The sequence below is a fragment of the Bos javanicus genome, chromosome 11, assembly GCF_032452875.1.
Source record: "Bos javanicus breed banteng chromosome 11, ARS-OSU_banteng_1.0, whole genome shotgun sequence".
NCBI classification, from domain to species: Eukaryota; Metazoa; Chordata; class Mammalia; order Artiodactyla; family Bovidae; genus Bos; species Bos javanicus.
In genome coordinates, this window is record NC_083878.1 from 23,230,381 (window position 1) to 23,248,412 (window position 18,032).

The window sequence follows — 18,032 nt, forward strand, 5'->3', positions numbered from 1 at the left end:
AGAGGAGGTGTCAGGTCCCAAGCTAGAGCAGAAGCTCTCAGGGTTGGGTGCCAGCTGGCTAAGTTCCCTTTCAATGTGTGCTTTTGCCCTTCCTAGCACTGGCACCCTCAGTCCAAGAGATGAGCTGTGTTAGAACAAGAGATGTGGTAGGGCAGTTGGCAAGGATTGAAATGCAGCGTGTGGTATTTTTGCCACTGTCTGATCCACTCTGCCTCTGATGTGCTGCCTGTGCAGTTGCAAGTAATGGCTGCCTCCTCAGCATCTCAGTCAAGCTTTTTCTCTGGTCATGGCCACCCATGCTCAGTATGGAGTTTTACATGAAGCAAACAATGCTTAGTCTTTGTTCAGCTCAGGTTGGGGTGGGTGCCAGGACAGTCAAAGGAAACAGGTCAGCCAGCTACAGGATTCAATCCACCATTTCAGCCCTGCTTTGAGAGTAAGCAGGTGCTTGTGTATTACTTACAGGAAGAGTTTAGGCTTCCCACAGCCCTCCAACCAGGTAAGCTGAGTGGGCTTTCCTTTGTCAGACCCCAGGGTTGGGACACCCACTGTGAGACTTGAGCCACTCACTCCTCAGGGTAGGGTTCCAGCATAATTTACCTTTCTGAGTTCCCTGTCAGGGGCACAGGTCCTGAGCTGACCACTTCTCTTATCTGCATACGCAGTTCCACGTGTATCTTTCTTCCAGTTTTGCTTTTACAGGAGTCTTTGTGCTAGTCTCCAGTTAGTTTTCAGTGAAAACTGTTCCATGTGTAGATGTATTTCTGATGTGTTCATGGGGAGAGGCGATTTCTGTGTCTTCCTACTCCATCACTTTGTTCAATTCCTATGGCTTGGAATTTTTAAGAAACTACAAACATAGGACACGTTTTTTCTGTTTTACTTTTTAGAGTCCACATACAAATTATAGTATTAGTGTTTGTCTTTCTCTGGCTCATTTCACTAAGTGTATTACCCTCCAGTTTCATCCATATTGAAAATGGCAACATTTCATTCCGTTTTAGAGCTGATTAGTATTCCATTGTGTGTGTGTGTATACCATACCTTCTTTATCCATTTATCTGTGATGAACATTTAGGGTATAAATTTTATATCCTAGTTTTATCTATTTGGAACTTTATTTAAATGGAATAATATTTTGAATTTTATTTAAATGGAATTTGTATTGTTTTGTGCCTTGATTTTTATACTTTATAGTTGTTAAGACATGAGTAGTAATAGTTTGTTCAGTTTTGGTGCTTTATAATATGATTTTGTTAAATATATTGTCTTTATTTGGTATTTTTCCTCAACCCAGTAAACCCCATGGTACACTGTGTCCTGAAAGCATGAATATATGCATTTATGTAGGATATATATCCAGCAGTTCAGTTTTTCCATGACAGGATGCATGCATCTTAAATGTTACTAGAAACTGCTGAAATCTCTAATTATTCCAATCTATACTCCAGCCAACAGTGAACAAAAATTCCTTTTGCTCCATATCCTCCCCAAATTTATGCTATCAGATTTAAATTTTTTGCCCAATGTGGGTCTGATTGTGATTTGCATGTCTCTTATGTTACTGAAATTGAGCATATTTCCCTATGTTTATTGGCTGTTTGAATTTTCTTTTTTTGTAATATGCCTTATTTTCTTCTGTGTGACAGCATTTTAAAATGAAGACATGTTTCATATTTCTGCTTAGTTTTCTGTTCTTTCATGTTTGTTAAACTATATAGCTTCTTGGATTACTTTTCATGTATGTACTTTAGGTTGACCTTTTTCCTTTTATAATACAATATGAGAATGACACTCGTTATTCTTTAAGTGATCTGAACAGTGCAAAATAAATCATAGTTCTAGTTCCCTTCATCTGGAAGACTATACTTAGATTTGCATTAGAAATTTCAGCTCTTTTGTTAGCAAGTCATAATTAATCCCACAGTATTGAAAGCCAGCATTTTGTTGAGTCTGACATTTTTATAGAGTGATTGGAACAGGTAGGTTAATTTCTTCTATTCACCACAGAAAATTAATACGTGTTATAATCTACCTGTACATTGAGCACAATCTCTTTCCCTTTTACTGGAAAAATATATTAGGGAGAATATTTTTTCTCCTTGGTCAAGAAGAGGTGTCAGGTAGGAACATTTTTGTTTTGTGTAAAAGTTGAGCAAATTCTAATGGGAAAATGAAATTTTCAACAGGGTGATGTTTCATATGCCAAAAATAGCCGTATCATACAGAAATGATTATAGTAAGAACATAGTGTTTTCATTTTCATTGAATATGTAACAAAAATATTGAGCAAATGTTTCATGGGATATAATTATAAGCAACTTAATTTTCAATTCTTCTTCTTGTTTCAAGTTTATTCTCTAGAGTTAGTATCTTTTCTACCTCTCTCTGTCCCAATATGATTCTGCCAAGAGGAGGAAAGAGGTACAGTGGCAGATTCTTTCTTTCCCCAAGTTGTGATTTGAGTTTTTTTCTGTTTCTTCTCAATAGTGCTTTCTGACCCTTTAGGATCAAAAAATGAGAGAAAATGAGAGAAGGAAATGGGCAGAGAAAATTCCTCATTTGGTTTATATTATTTTGAATGGTTGTAATGCTCTCTGAGCTTTGAAAATATTTCAAGCTGCCACAACCTTGCGCAACACCTTCACATGTTGCACAAAAAGAGATCGCTGTTGCCTAACCTCCCTCCCCTGCTGCTCCCTTGATGCGCATGATAAGCTCCCCACTAGCTGGCTGCTTAGTGGCGCACTTCTGCACAGATCGTCTCTCTGTTGGGTCTCAGTTGACCCTCTTGGGCAAAATTCCTTTAAGGGGTTTCCAGCTCAATTTTTCTGTTATGAACACAATTTGCCTCTGGAATACTCACATTTGGTTCTTTCATCAGGAGTACAGGTATCAAACTGGTACCTCCTTCTGAGATGGAACAATACCTCAACCAACCTCTTAACCTTTAAGTTTCTAGGGCATAAATTAGACCACTGCGTATGTCAGTCAAACTCTCCAAAGTCCTGTGGAGTCCTTTTCCTCTAGTCTTCAGGTGAAGAGTAGACATCCTTCCCTTCTTCCACTTTATAATGGGACTCACAGCACACCAACTCTCTTTGTCCAGAAATTCTTTGTTAACTATTAGGCTTCTAACTTTGTTTATACCCTTAACATGGGGGAAAAAGACTCTACTTTGGCGCATGGTATATAATATTTTAGAATTTGAACCAAAAATAAGGCTAAAATAATTTTATTTAAAGAGAAAAAAATGCATTATATACTTCATTCTGAGTGTTTATCATTCTAGGCACTGTTTTAGGAGCTGGGATTACATTTTAGAAGTAAAACAAAAAAATCCTTGTAATTATAAAGCTTGTATTATAGTTTGAAAGGAGAATTAAGACAAACAAATAATGTATATAGCACATTCAGTTCAGTTCAGTTCAGTTCAGTCGCTCAGTTGTGTCCGACTCTTTGCAACCCCATGAATCATAGCAATCGCAGGCCTCCCTGTCCATCACCAACTCCCAGAGTTCACTCAGACTCACGTGCATCGAGTCCGTGATGCCATCCAGTCATCTCATCCTCTGTCTTCCCCTTCTCCTGCCCCCAATCGCTCCCAGCATAAGAGTCTTTTCCAATGAGTAAACTTTTCACACGAGGTGGCCAAAGTACTGGAGTTTCAGCTTTAGCATCATTCCTTCCAAAGAAATCCCAGGGCTGATCTCCTTCAGAATGGACTGCTTGGATCTCCTTGCAGTGCAAGGGACTCTCAAGAATCTTCTCCCACACCACAGTTCAAAAGCATCAGTTCTTTGGCACTCAGCCTTCTTCACAGTCCAACTCTCACATCCATACATGACCACTGGAAAAACCATAGCCTTGACTAGACGGACCTTAATTGGCAAAGTAATGTCTCTGCTTTTGAATATGCTATCTAGGTTGGTCATAACTTTCCTTCCAAGGAGTAAGCGTCTTTTAATTTCATGGCTGCAGTCACCATCTGCGGTGATTTTGGAGCCCCCCAAAATAAAGTCTGACACTGTTTTCACTGTTTCCCCGTCTGTTTCCCATGAAGTGAGGGGACCAGATGCCATGATCTGTTGAGTTTTAAGCCAACTTTTTCATTCTCCTTTTTCACCTTCATCAAGAGGCTTTTTAGTTCCTCTTCACTTTCTGCCATAAGGGTGGTGTCATTTGCATATCTGAGGTTATTGATATTTCTCCTGGCAATCTTGATTCCAGCTTGTGCTTCTTCCAGTCCAGCGTTTCTCATGATGTACTCTGCATATAAATTAAATAAGCAAGGTGACAATATACAGCTTTGACATACTCCTTTTCCAATTTGGAACCAATCTGTTATTCCATGTCCAGTTCTAACTGTTGCTTTCTGACCTGCATACAAATTTCTCAAGAGGCAGGTCAGGTGGTGTGGTATTCCCATCTCTTTCAGGATTTTCCACAGTTTATTGTGATCCACACAGTCAAAGGCTTTGGCATAGTCAATAAAGCAGAAATAGATGTTTTTCTGGAACTCTCTTGTTTTTTCGATGATCCAGCGGATCTTGGCATTTGGTCTTTGGTTCCTCTGCCTTTTCTAAAACCAGCTTGAACATGAGGAAATCCACAGTTCACGTATTGCTGAAGCCTCGCTTGGAGAATTTTGAGCATTACTTTACTAGCGCGTGAGATGAGTGCAATTGTGCGGTGGTTCGAGCATTCTTTGGCATTGCCTTTCTTTGGGATTGGAATGAAAACTGACCTTTTCCAGTCCTGTGGCCACTTCTGAGTTTTCCAGATTTGCTGGCATATTGAGTGCAGCACTTTCACAGCATCATCTTTCAGGATTTGAAATAGCTCAACTGGAGTTCCATCACCTCCACTAGCTTTGTTCATAGTGATGCTTTCTAAGGCCCACTTGTCTTCACATTCCAGGATGTCTGGCTCTAGGTCAGTAATCACACCATTGTGATTATCTGGGTTGTGAAGATCTTTTTGTACAGTTCTTCTGTGTATTCTTTCCACCTCTTCTTAATATCTTCTGCTTCTGTTAGGTCCATACCATTTCTGTCCTTTATCGAGCCCATGTTTGCATGAAATGTTCCCTTGGTATCTCTAATTTTCTTGAAGAGATCTCTAGTCTTTCCCATTCTGTTATTTTCCTCTATTTCTTTGCATTGATTGCTGAGGAAGGCTTTCTTATCTCTTCTTGCTATTCTTTGGAACTCTGCATTCAGATGTTTATATCTTTCTTTTTTTCCTTTGCTTTTTACTTCTCTTCTTTTTACAGCTATTTGTAAGGCCTCCCCAGACAGCCATTTTGCTTTTTTGCATTTCTTTTCCATGGGGATGGTCTTGATCCCTGTCTCCTGTGCAGTGTCACAAACCTCAGTCCATAGTTCATCAGGCACTCTATCTATCAGATATAGGCCCTTAAATCTATTTCTCACTTCCACTGTATAATCATAAGGGATTTTATTTAGGTTTTACCTGAATGGTCTAGTGGTTTCCCCTACTTTCTTCAATTTCAAACTGAATTTGACAATAAGGAGTTCATGATCTGAGCCACAGTCAGCTCCCTGTCTTGTTTTTGTGGACTGTATAGAGCCTCTCCATCTTTGGGGGCAAAGAATATAATCAATCTGATTTTGGTGTTGACCTTCTGGTGATGTCCTTTAGATGATGCTAAATGCTAAGACAAGAAAACATTAATGAAAAACATAAGGAAGGGGAAGCAGTTCAATGATAGTGTTGTCATTTGAGATAGAGTGGCCAGGAAAGATCTCATAAGAGGCTGATGTTTGAGTAAAGGCCTGCAGAAAATGAAGAAGTAAACCATGCAGTTGCTATGTGAAGAGGATTCCAGGTAAAGTGGTCATATTAGGTCACTGCCCTGAAGTGGGAGCACAGCTGGTTCGCATGAGGAAACCAAGGAGGCTGATACGGTTGAAGGGAATCATCCAAGGGAAAAGTAGCAGGAGATGTGGTCACAGAGGAAAATAGCAGGTGGGGCTAGATTGTTCTTGGCCTGAAAACCACTGAGAAAACACAGGCTTTTGCCCCAAGTACACCTTAGAATCATTGGAGTGTTTTGAGCAGAAGAAAGACAGCGTCTGAGTTTTATTTTAGTAGGATTATTCTGCTTCCATGTAGAGAGTAGAGTATGGGGTGGGGACAATGGCAGAAGCCAGAGCCCATTGAGGGGACTACTGTAATCAGCCAGGCAAAAAATGATGGTGTCTTGAGAGGAGTCAATAGTGGGGAGAGTGGTAAAAGGTAGGTAGAAATTAGATGTACTTAAGAAGAACTGACAGGAATTCATGATGGATTGGATAAAGATTTGAAAAATAGAGATGAGGTAAGGATAATACAGGTTTTGGCCTGAGAAATTGGAAGGGAAGTCTTGTCATTTACTGAAATAAAGCAGACTGAGAAAGCAGTACATTTGGAGGGGAAGATTAGGAGTTCAGTTTTGCATATGTTAAGTTTGATATCTTATTAGCATTTAGGTAGGAACATCAGGGAAGCATTTGGTTACAAAGTCTGAGACTTAGGAGAGATTTCCAGGCTGGAGATATAAATGATATGCCTATTAGGGTAGAATAGCTTGGAGGCAGATGGTGAATCATGTTTTTCATAAAGGGAGATATTGAATCCTGAAATATAAAAATACTTTAGAATTCCTAAGAGCTGGGACTAAAATCTTCCACTCAGTTGGTGCTTATTTAATATTGGTCTTCGGGGATGATGAGGAGACCTTTGGTCCTGATATCTCAGTCTTTCAGTGGTCAGATCTTATGAAATCTCTAGGCTTAATATAAGCTTATTGTGAAAGTCTAGCTGAGGTGGGGTAGATAACCTTGAGTAGAGACTGCTGTGTCCAACTCAACTCTACCATGGAGTCAGGGAAGCCAGTATTCCTAACTTGGGATGTAGGATATCCTGTGGAACTCACTGTTGCTGATTGCCTTTCCAAGGTGGATAGGGTTGCTTAATGTCCGTAAAAATCAGTCAATAAAACATGCTTTCTAGCTAAGTCCTCAAGGCAGATCTTTGTTTCTGCCATTTTTATTTCTGAGTCAAACACCTTTCTTCCTGCTCTCAACCATTAACTTTATTGGCTTAAGAAGTGACTTTGAGACATCCATAGACTTAAACATGCTGCAGAGAGACTCTGGAATCAGACTGCTCTACATACCAGCTAGCCCTGATGCTTACAAGTGATGTGACTGTTATGGATCAATTCTTTTTTATGGACCTCAGTTTCCTTATCTGTACAATGGAGCTGATCATAGTAATCACCTCATATGCTTGCTGTGAAGGTTACATTAGGTAATCCACAGAAATCTTTAGCCTGTAGCTGAGTAAGTTGGAAATAAATGTTGGCCGCTACCTGCCTGCTACTTCAAGTGCATCATTATTCAGCAGACTGTTATGGGAGGAATGAAGAGGAAAATCCTCTTCACTATGCCCCCATTTACTTCTTCCTTGATAACCTTAAAGGAGGACTTAGTCAAAGGTTCATGTATGATCTCCTTATGGTGCTTGTTAAGTAAACTCCTAGTGGGCCATGACATCCCCTGCTCCTTTGAAATTGGCTTGCAGGGAATAACGATGCTATAGGACACTTCTTTATTGTATCACATCCCTATAAGTCTCAGGGACCTTATAGACACTGGAATGATGTCCCTCCAAGGTAGTTTGGATGAAAGGAGAGGTACAAGATAGGTATATAAAGTTGGGGCCTGGAGAGAGTAGAAGACTCCCAGGAAGCTTCTTGAGAACTATTTTCAAGCTAATTTGCACCTTCCTGTTTGAAACTAAGGCTTTCTGAGTGGTGAGCATTGGCCAGAATAAAGGCCTATGAGTTTCAAGGTGAAGTGCCACCAGGGGGACAAACACACACACACAAACACAAAACTCAGTAAACTCATGTCTCAAATTGTTAGTTCAGTTGTATTATTATTTACTTTTGAAATTCAGTTCAAGAATGGTATTTCTGGAAGTGAAATATTGATCCAAGATTGACTTAAGCTATATTTCTATATTTTCGTTGAATAAGAAGTATTTCAATTACTATATTAAATTGGTTTAGTTTCTTTATTTTTAAATTATTCTTTAATTTATTTAGTTTATTTGAAACATGTGGTTTGATAGATCATACATTAGAATTATCCTAAAGACAAATTGCCCTTATTAAGTATTTTTAGTTATCAGATCACTTAGTTTTTTTAACTGTAGGAAGAGATGGTAAAGAATCTGCCTGCAATGCAGGAGACCTGGGTTTGATCCCTGGTCCTGGAAAATCCCCTGGAGAAGGAAATGGCAACCTGTTCCAGTATTCTATCCTGGAAAATTCTGTGGGCACAGGAGCCTGGTGGACTGCAGTCCATGAGGTTGCAAGGAGTTGGACACAACTGAGCGACTTACATGTTCACTTTTTCACTTTAAATAATAAAAAAGAGATGAAATTTACTCTCTTTTTAAAATTCAAGGATAGTTGACAAAAAATACTCTTTTCAGGTGTACAGCATAATGATCTAATTTTTATATACATTACAAATTGATCTTGTTGATAAGTTTAGTAACCATACAAATTGCAATGTCATTTGCTATATTGACACAGGAAAGCTGTACATCCCCATGACGTATTTATTTTATAACTGAAAGTTCACAGCATCCCTTTTAAACTGAGAATGCAGAGTTCCATTGCAAATATCATTTCCAAGATCACACCACTTTTTTGTTGTTGTTGTTTCAAAAAAGAGTGTACGTACACACAGACACACACCTACACACAATTTCCCTTTTTATCCAAACAGTATACATTCATGAACACACAAGTGGACAGACAGCAGTACTGTTCGGCCTCTGTTAGATTGTTTAAGCACTTTCTGAAGAAGGAAATTTCCCCAGAACAGTAGAATAAAATATACCACTTATTCTAAATGTCATGTAGGGCACCAGTATTTCTTCATCTTTTTCTACATGGCAATTGCTATTCAGCCCACATAAATCATGACTATTAATAAATCAAAAACAATGGAACCGGTCTTCTCCTCAGGCAACTTGTTCTGTCTCATGGAAGGGCTGTGTTTTCAGTAATCAAAGTACAAATTGTTCCTTCAGGAAAACAATGATGACAGGAAGACATAATGTACACAGAAAATTATATATGCTTGAGAAAGCAGAACTATACTAACCAGTACCTAAGAGAAGGACAGATCTGTCTACACATTTCATCCATCAGTAGATGTGAAGTAATTATATCTTGTGGAGTCCTAGAATTTCATAGTTCAAAGGTATACTAGAAGTCTTTCAGACCACAGATAAGAAAGTTGAAAAGGTAAGTCATTTACACAGTTTCTTAGAACTAGTTTCCAGCTAAATGGAGAGTTACATGCTTTTTTCTGGTCCTCCAAGTCATTTTTTTCTTAATAGTGATACACTAGACAGTCTTATCTCTCGAACTTGCAAATTCTAGGGTTCAGGGCAGAAATCATTTATACAAATGTACAATGATACATATATACCATTATAGTATCATACAAAATAGTTTTACTGGCCTTAAAACTCTTTGTGCTCCACCCGTTCATCCATCCCTCCTAGCAAACCCTGACAACCATTGATATTTTTACTATTGTTATAGGTTTACTTTTTCCACAATACACTACTATTGAACTCATACAGCCAATAGCCTTTTCAGATTGCTTTCTTTCACTTAAGTTAAATGCACTTAAGGTTTTTAGTCTTTTCAGCATTTGCTGACTTACTTATTTTTAGCACAGAATAATATTTCACTGTCTGGGTGTACTGCAGAGTATCTATCTATCCACCTATTGAAGAACATTGTGGTTACATTTATACTTTGACAATATGAATAAGGCTGCTACAAACGTGTGTGGAATAGTTTGTGTAGACATAAGTTTTATCTCCAAGGAGTGTGATTGCTAGTTCATAAGGTAAGAGTTTTCTTAGTTTTGTAAGAAATTACCAAACTGTTCTGCAAAGTGGCTGCACAACCACGCATTTTCATCAGCAACGAATCAGAGTTCATATTGCTCCACATCCTCTCCGGCACACTCTGGTGTTAGTGTGCTGGATATTGGCCATCCTATCAGGCACGTAGTGCTGTTTCATTGCTGTTTTAGTTTCCGTTTCCCCGATGGCATATGATGTAAAATATCTTTCCATGTATTATTTGTTTTGGTTTTTGCTTTGTGTTTACTTTCTGTAGTGAAATGTCTGTTGAGGTCTTTGGCCCATTTTCAGTGGTGATGCTTAATTCTTTATGATTAAATGTTAAAAGTTCTTGGTCTGCTTTGGGTAACACACCTTTATTATTTGTGCCTTTTACAAAGAGTTTATCCAAGTCTATGGGTTGTCCTCTTATTCTCTTAACATTGTCTTTTGCAAAGAAGTTTTAATTTTAATGAAGTTGTTGCTTTTATGGATCTTGCTTTTGATGTTGTCTAAAAAGTCATATTCATACCCAAGGTCATCTTGATATTCTGTACTTTTGTTGCCTCGGAGTTTTATAAGTTTGAATTTTATATTTAGGGCTATTTTCCATTTGGGGTTAATCTTCATGAAGGGTGTAAGTTCTGTGTCTACATTCATTTTTTTGCATGTGGTTGTTTAGTTGTTTTAGCATAATGTCTTATAAAGGCTAACTTTGCTCCATTTTTTGGAGCAAATACTATACTCCAAAGTATTGCCTTTGCTCCCTCTTCAAAGATCAGTTGATATATTTATGTGATCTATTTCTGAGCTCTCTGTTTTGTTTAATTAACCTATTGTCTATTCTTTCATCAAAACCAGATTGTCTTGATAACTAACTTTATGATAAGCCTTGAGCTAAAGTCATGTAAACAGTCCTCCAACTTTGTTCTTTTTGTTCAGTGTTGTATTAGCTCTTCCTGGCCTTTGGTTTTATCATATAAATGTTAGAATCAGTTTGTCAGTATCTATTTGCTGACATTTTCTTTGGAATTGCACTGAATCTATAGATCAAGTTGGGAAGAGCTGAATATTGAATCCTTTTTATCAATGAACACTGAATATTTCTCCATTTATTTAGTTCTTTGATTTCATTAGCAGTTTTATGACTTTCCTGAAAGAAATCTTATATCTATTTTGTTAGATTTATACCTAAGTATTAAATTTTAGGAGTGCTAATATAAATGGTATTGCATTTTTAATTTGAACTCTTACTTGTTCATTGCTGGTATGTAGGAAAGCAATTGATTTTTGTATATTAGCCTGTATTTTGCAACCTTATATTCTGCAATGACCTATAATTGTTCATTAGTTTCAGGAAATTTTGTTGATTCTTATGGTTTTTCTACCTCATTTACAAGCAAAGACAGTTTTATTTCTTGCGTTTTGATCTGGGTATGGGTGTTAAAATACTTCTTAATTCATTCTATGAGGCCAGTTTTATCTCCATACCAAACCAGACAAATCTATTACAAAATACAGAAACTACACACCAAAATTTCTTATGAACATAGATTCAAAATCTTGAAGAAAATATAAGTAAATTGAATCCAACAGTGTATAAAAGAATACACATTACCACAACTTAATAGCTGTTTTCTACTGTTCGTTTAACGCTAGTTATGGTCAAAGCATGGTGAACGTAGGTCTTCCTCAGCCCTGGTACTCATGACGGTTTTTGGCTACTCACAAGTAATGTGAAATTTTATACCCAAGCAGAATTTCTAAGCACAATCTAAATTCAATCAACGTATTATTTGTTTAAATAACATATTTTAGCTCTCACTACATGCCTTCTAAATAGGCCTGGGTATGCTTATCAAACTTCCTTGGTAGTGGTTATATAAACAAAGTAGTGAAAAACTACTATATTAGTAGAAAATTCTGCTGCTCCCATAGCTCTCTAGGCCAAACAATTTAAAAGTAATACTTTGAGAATTTTGTTGAGCAAGAACTAGCAGCCACAGAACCCCTCTGTGTTTTGTCCATAATTTTTCATGTAAAGGCAAATCTTGGTATAAAATTGTTTGAGGACTTTCTTCTCCCTTCAGCTCTTTTTTAGTATGAATTGGTTTTTAGTATAAATTCTCAGCAAAACAAGGATAAGGGCAAAGTTTTAGGGTCAAAATTTTCTTGGTTACTTTAGCAATTCCTTAGAGAACACAGATTCAGTTACATTTCCTGGTTACCATGAGCTATAGAGACACAGCAAGCATGGAGAAAATAAGCTTCATATTGACTTGCAGTTCTTGACAGAGAGTTGAACACGACTTGATGTCTTCCTTAAATTTTAGGTCACTACACAAGCCCATAGAAACTAAGTTAAACTTTAAATATGATTTAAAAGATTTAATCTTATTCCAAATAAGATTATTGCTTAATCAAGCATTTCTTGATCTTTATAGTTCTCTATGGTATATCCTATTTAGAGTTCTCAAAGTGTAGGCAGAATTAAAAATTTGTTTTTGTCATTGTTAGGATGGCCATGGTATTTTTTTTCTGAACTACAACAGGTATAAAAACACTAACTAAGGGATACCATATTGAAAGAGCTTCCCTGGTAGCTCAGTGATGAAGAATCCACCTGTCAATGCAGGAGATGTGAGTTCAGTCCCTGGTCTGGAAGATCTCCTGAAGAAGGAAATGGCAACCCACTCCAGTATTCTTGCCTGGAAAATCCCATGGACAGAGGAGTCTGGTGGGCTACAGTCCATGGGGTTGCAAAGAATCGGTTGTGACTTAGCAACTAAACAATAACATTATTGAAAAAATAGTTTGTCTAAAAGAAATTCAATCAATGTATTATTTTTCTTAAGTTTTTTTGTTTTTGTTAGATTTATTGCAATTTTTATGAAGTCTCATACTTTTCCATCTTAGGCAGACAGAGAAAATGATGGATCAAGTGTAGCAAAAGATGCAATCAGCATATTTAAATTTAAATATCAGTGTGCAGCTGTTTAAATTTAATTAAAATTAAATTAAAAATTTAGAACCTCAGAGGCACTAGTCACATTTCAAGTGCACAAAAGCTACATGTGCTTGTGTGTAGGATTTTGGACAAAACAGATACTGAATATTTCTGTCATTGGAGAAAGTTCTACTGGATAATATTTCTCTAGATTCTTGTTTTTTTTTATGCATAGGAGTATAATTGGCACTCCAATTATGTTCCAGAGTTTCAAAGAGAGAAATGTACATTCTGGGTGTTTCATTTTAGAAGTTAAAGAAACATAGAACTCATTTTAAAACATTTATTCCAATTTAGAATATATGGAAAATATAGGAATTTAAAGTGGTTAGTTAGGGTTTATCTACCTTAGTAATTTGTGATGTGAATACTGGAATGTTGAATAATATTGTTTATTGTTTTATATATATATTTTTAATTTTATTTTATTTTTAAACTTTACAATATTAGTTTTGCCAAATATCGAAATGAATCCACCACCGGTATACCTGTGTTCCCCATCCTGAACCCTCCTCCCTCCTCCCTCCCCATTTATATATTTTTAAAAGACTTCTTTTGATGTTTTATGGTTTAGTGAAATATGAAGATTGTGTCATGAAAAGGTGGTATAAAAAATAAAAGTAAAAACATGCTACTTAATTATCAGGTACATATCTTATCCACTGTGTTATGAGTAAATGAAAGATGTGTCTATTTTCCATTCTAATGAGGAAAGTGATGGTATAAACAAAGTGTTTGTTGTGCTGGATTAGGATTATTAAAAATGGTCTTGTTTCAGTCCCACACGTAGGTGAAATAAGAGAAGAACATTTTAAATGTACCGTTATAAGGTAGCAGTAGACTTATCAGATAAAATATAGGATACCTACCTGTGTAAGTTGGAATTTTAAATAAGCAACAGATATCTTTTTTAGTGTGTCCTAAATATTGCATAGGAAACGCTTATACTAATATATATATATATGTGTGTGTGTATATATATATATATATATATATTGTTTATCTAAAACTCAAGTTTAATTTGAATTCCTGCATTTTGTTTTCTAAATGTGGCCACCCTAGGTAGAAGATTTGAAAGAGTTATGATTTGCCAACTAACCTTCTTTCCCACTCGGTTACTTTGTGCAGTTTAATTGTCCTGTAAGGGAAAAGATACCGTTGACTCCTTACTGCTCATGGATAACCAAAGAACCACTGAGCCAGGATCACTAACATTTTTAGCATTCTTTTCGGAAGGTTCATATCTGAACCATACATAAAAATCTTTGATGACTGTCAACATATATATGTACAATGTAGCCATAATTAAGCTTCCTGTTATAACATGGGAGTTTGATAAAACATGTACTGAAGATTTTGCCCCTTGCTCCTCTTCCACTATCCTGAGTACCCACTCTGCAGCCTCGAATGTGGAGCTTCCTTCCGCGTATCTGGCACATTTGCGCCCTTAGGAATCACTGTGCTACCAGTACTGCTATTCACACAAGCCTCCTTTGCCTTTTCCAATCCAGGGAATAGATACTTGGTGATGAGCTGATTCCCCTCTTCCCATTCTCTAACAGGAGGTAACACTGTCAAAATGAAGCTAGAACAGACTGGAAATAAAACTGACTTGAGATAACTGCATTTAAAGATATGGCAGTATACCATCTTTCTCCTCTGGTATTTCATTTTGTGAAGAGTGCTTCAGTGAAAATGGTAGGCAGGTATTACAAAACTGAGAGAGAGTCTTCTGTATTCCAGAAGAAAGAAATTCTGAATTTCCCTTTTTCTTTAACAGAATACCCTGTGATACTCAAGTTCACTCATTATTCTCCTTTAGTGTGGTTGATGTATAGCAGCTAAATGATTTTGTTCATTCTTGCAGACATGCCAAAGGATCCCAAATGGTAAGAAGTTCAGTAAAGACTAGATCTCTGGGTGTTGGTGGTTGGTTTTGAAATACAAAGGTTCGTAAAGAGGTGATCAGAGACATGCCTTATGAATAGTCAATTTCCAATAGCAAATAGCTGTATTCTGCTTCTCTTTGTAAAGGCTCCTCCAGTCACCCCTCATCTTCTCTGCTTTCTGATCACATCACGTGGATATCTAGAACAATACAGAAGTTTGTAAGGCTATAAACAGAGTGAAAAAAATCTTCTGAATTATTAAGTCTATGTTAAAAAGGTTTACCTTTGTTAAGTATTTAAGGGACTCTATTCTGGATCTCAGTATGGTGCAAGATTGATAAAAATCTGTGAAGTTACTGGAAGCCAGTTCAGTTCAGTTCAGTTGCTCAGTAGTGTCCATAAAGACATAACTATATAACATATCCAAGACCTCAATAAGTCCTTGAAATGAGAACCTTGAAATTGACAAATAAAAATTGCAGTTTCTCCTCTCCCCTAATCTTTAAACCCACATACTCAGGCATTGCCAACAAACACATACACAGGGGTATTTTTATTGACTACGATCGTAATGATCACAGTAAGGTCCATTGTTCATTACTCCACAGGAGTCTGAGACATGCAATGTTAACAAAAATTTTGATCAAAGCTTAAGGCTCATAATGCTGGAAAATCCAATAGTAAAAGAAAGCACTTAAATTTTGTTGGCTTCATAAGAAGTATACAAAAGAGACTGATGATACAGAGGAGGAATATAATACAAACAGAGAGAAATTTCTTATCCAAAAAATAAACTGGCTGAAAAATGTAGGCTTTGTGGTAAATTTTGCTGCTGCTGCTGCTAAGTCGCTTCAGTAGTGTCTGACCCTGTGCAATCCCACAGACAGCAGTGCACCAGCCTCCCCCATCCCTGGGATTCTCCAGGCAAGAACAATGGAGTGGGTTGTCATTACCTTCTCCAATGCATGAAAGTGAAAAGTGAAAGTGAAGTTGCTCAGATGTGTCCAACTCTTAGCGACCCCATAGACTGCAGCCTCCCAGACTCCTCCGTCCATGGGATTTTCCAGGCAAGAGTACTGGAGTGGGTTGCCATTGCCTTCTCCGTGTGGTAAATTCTTAATATACATTATTTTAAAGACTTGACTTTTGTTGTTTACTCAATTACCAATCTTTCTAAGAGTATTCTTGCTATGATGCAAATGAAATCACCATAGACCTCTGTGGTTGGGATTGAATTTAGCAGCATATAATGCAAAATCCAAATTAAAGAGGCTTTAGTTGATTGAAACTTAATTTTGTCTCATGGAAATTGGGAAGACAATGGTGGAATGGCTGCTTCACTAATATTAGGAAATATTGTATTTTTATCTTTTTCTCTTCCTTCCCTAGGATGTGTTTTCCATCTTTGAAGTTGTCTCAGGCTACATGAGGACAGTTGTACTTCCAGACAATATGTTTATATTCCAAGAAGGAAGAATAAGGAAGCCAGGAAAGCTAAAAGGGAAAAAAGTCCCACTTTAAAAAAATTTCCTTATCTCCTATCTGATGACTCCTACTGTACTTCATTGAATGCAAATAAGACTATGAAATATAATTTTTTATTTAGTTATTTTGTTGCATTGGATAAGATCAGATTCTGTTAGTAAGGAGAAGTACAGAATTGATCTTGGGTGAGCACCTAGCAATACCTTCCTTCCTAACAGTTTACTACTGTGATAATAATTTCAAAAAAAATCTTTGTTATTTTTCTAGTCTTTAACTTGCAGAGGATCTTAGGAGGTAGCCATCAAAATAGAACTTAAACATAATATAGGCAATCCCAATAGAGCATTCTATGTGCTGGCCAGTGTTTCAAATGCTTTACATATTTAACATTTTAAAAAGACCCATGAGAAATGTATTATGATCATCCTTTTAACAGATAAGGAAACTAAGTTACAGAGAGGTTCAGTAACTCAACCAATGCCACGCAACTAATGACTGTAGATTGAATGCTATATGAAACCATGCTTGTCAGCAGTTGGCTATTCTCCCATTCAAGATTCAGAAAAAAATTTTGATTTCAAGTTTTCAAATTTTATTACTGCTACTTAAAATTAAGCATCTTAAAGACCTTGAAATAAAGTACAACATTTTGGTTATATTTTTCAAATGCAAAGGTAGAACGTAGGAAATGTGAAGGGAAGTTATTAGAAAATTCTCACCAGAGGATGACATAGTTCGTATAAGAACACAACAGAGGATAAACCTTTGTTTTCCAAAATGAGGAGCAAAACATGGATCTTGGGGTCATACTTCTCTTGAAAAATTCCGCACTTTGAGGCACCTACCATCTCCTCGCTTTTATGTTAATTTGTTACTAAAATTCTATCGTCTTTTGAATATCTGTAGAACTGATCAATACATTTGCTTCTTAGAGATATCTTTCCCTCACTATGACTCATTACCCTTAAATATGGACCTTTCTCTCTTAGATAAATCATCTGCTTTTATTTCATCCCTGTTCTATCTTCAGATGTTTTGGTTATAATAATTAGATCTTTCTTTCTAAAATTTAGGTAGAGTTTGATTTTTGTTCACTTTGGCGGTTTTGAGCAAATTTCAAAAGAAATTTCAAAATTCAAAAGAAAGGTACAGGTAATGTATCTGTTTTTATCATCTTAATTTGAAAAGTCTATTCCTGTTCCATTTGGAAATTCTTAGAAGAGAAGGATTGGCCCTCGGCTGCACTCACTGGCCAGGCTGTTGTTCACAGATGTGGAGCACCTAATACCAATACTCGGTCACTTAAGACAGCAGCAGTGTTGATACCCATGTTTACACGTTCCATAGTCCCATCATGTAGAGTGCTTATTTCTGTCACCCATGAGTGGATACCAGTTTATTATGGTGTCTTCTAGTGTTTGGCCACTAAATGTTAGCAATACTATGAAAGAGAACATTGGTTAAAAAAAAAACCCACAAAAGTACAATTTACTCTCTTAACAATCATCAAAGGGTAAGTTTTGAACAGAATTCGAAAAGTTGCCAGCAGTGTATTCTAGCTCAAAAAAACAAAACAAAACAAAAAACAAAAAAAACCCCTAATCAAACCTTATAATCTTGCCATCTTCTTTGGTACCCAGCATCTGCTTTAGAAATTCTTGTCTCCATTTTTAATTTCTGTCTTCATACTAAAATGTTTTCCATTT

At 36.7% G+C, this 18,032-nt stretch overlaps 1 long non-coding RNA gene across 1 annotated transcript in view; it reads left to right on the plus strand.

Annotated features, from left to right (window-relative positions):
* The first annotated feature begins 387 nt into the window (after positions 1 to 387).
* LOC133256517 (uncharacterized) overlaps positions 388 to 18,032 on the plus strand; it is a 262,308-nt gene continuing 244,663 nt past the window's right edge. The window contains exon 1 of the long non-coding RNA XR_009739236.1: positions 388 to 499. This is a non-coding gene — a long non-coding RNA (uncharacterized LOC133256517). The remainder of the gene's footprint in view (positions 500 to 18,032) is intronic.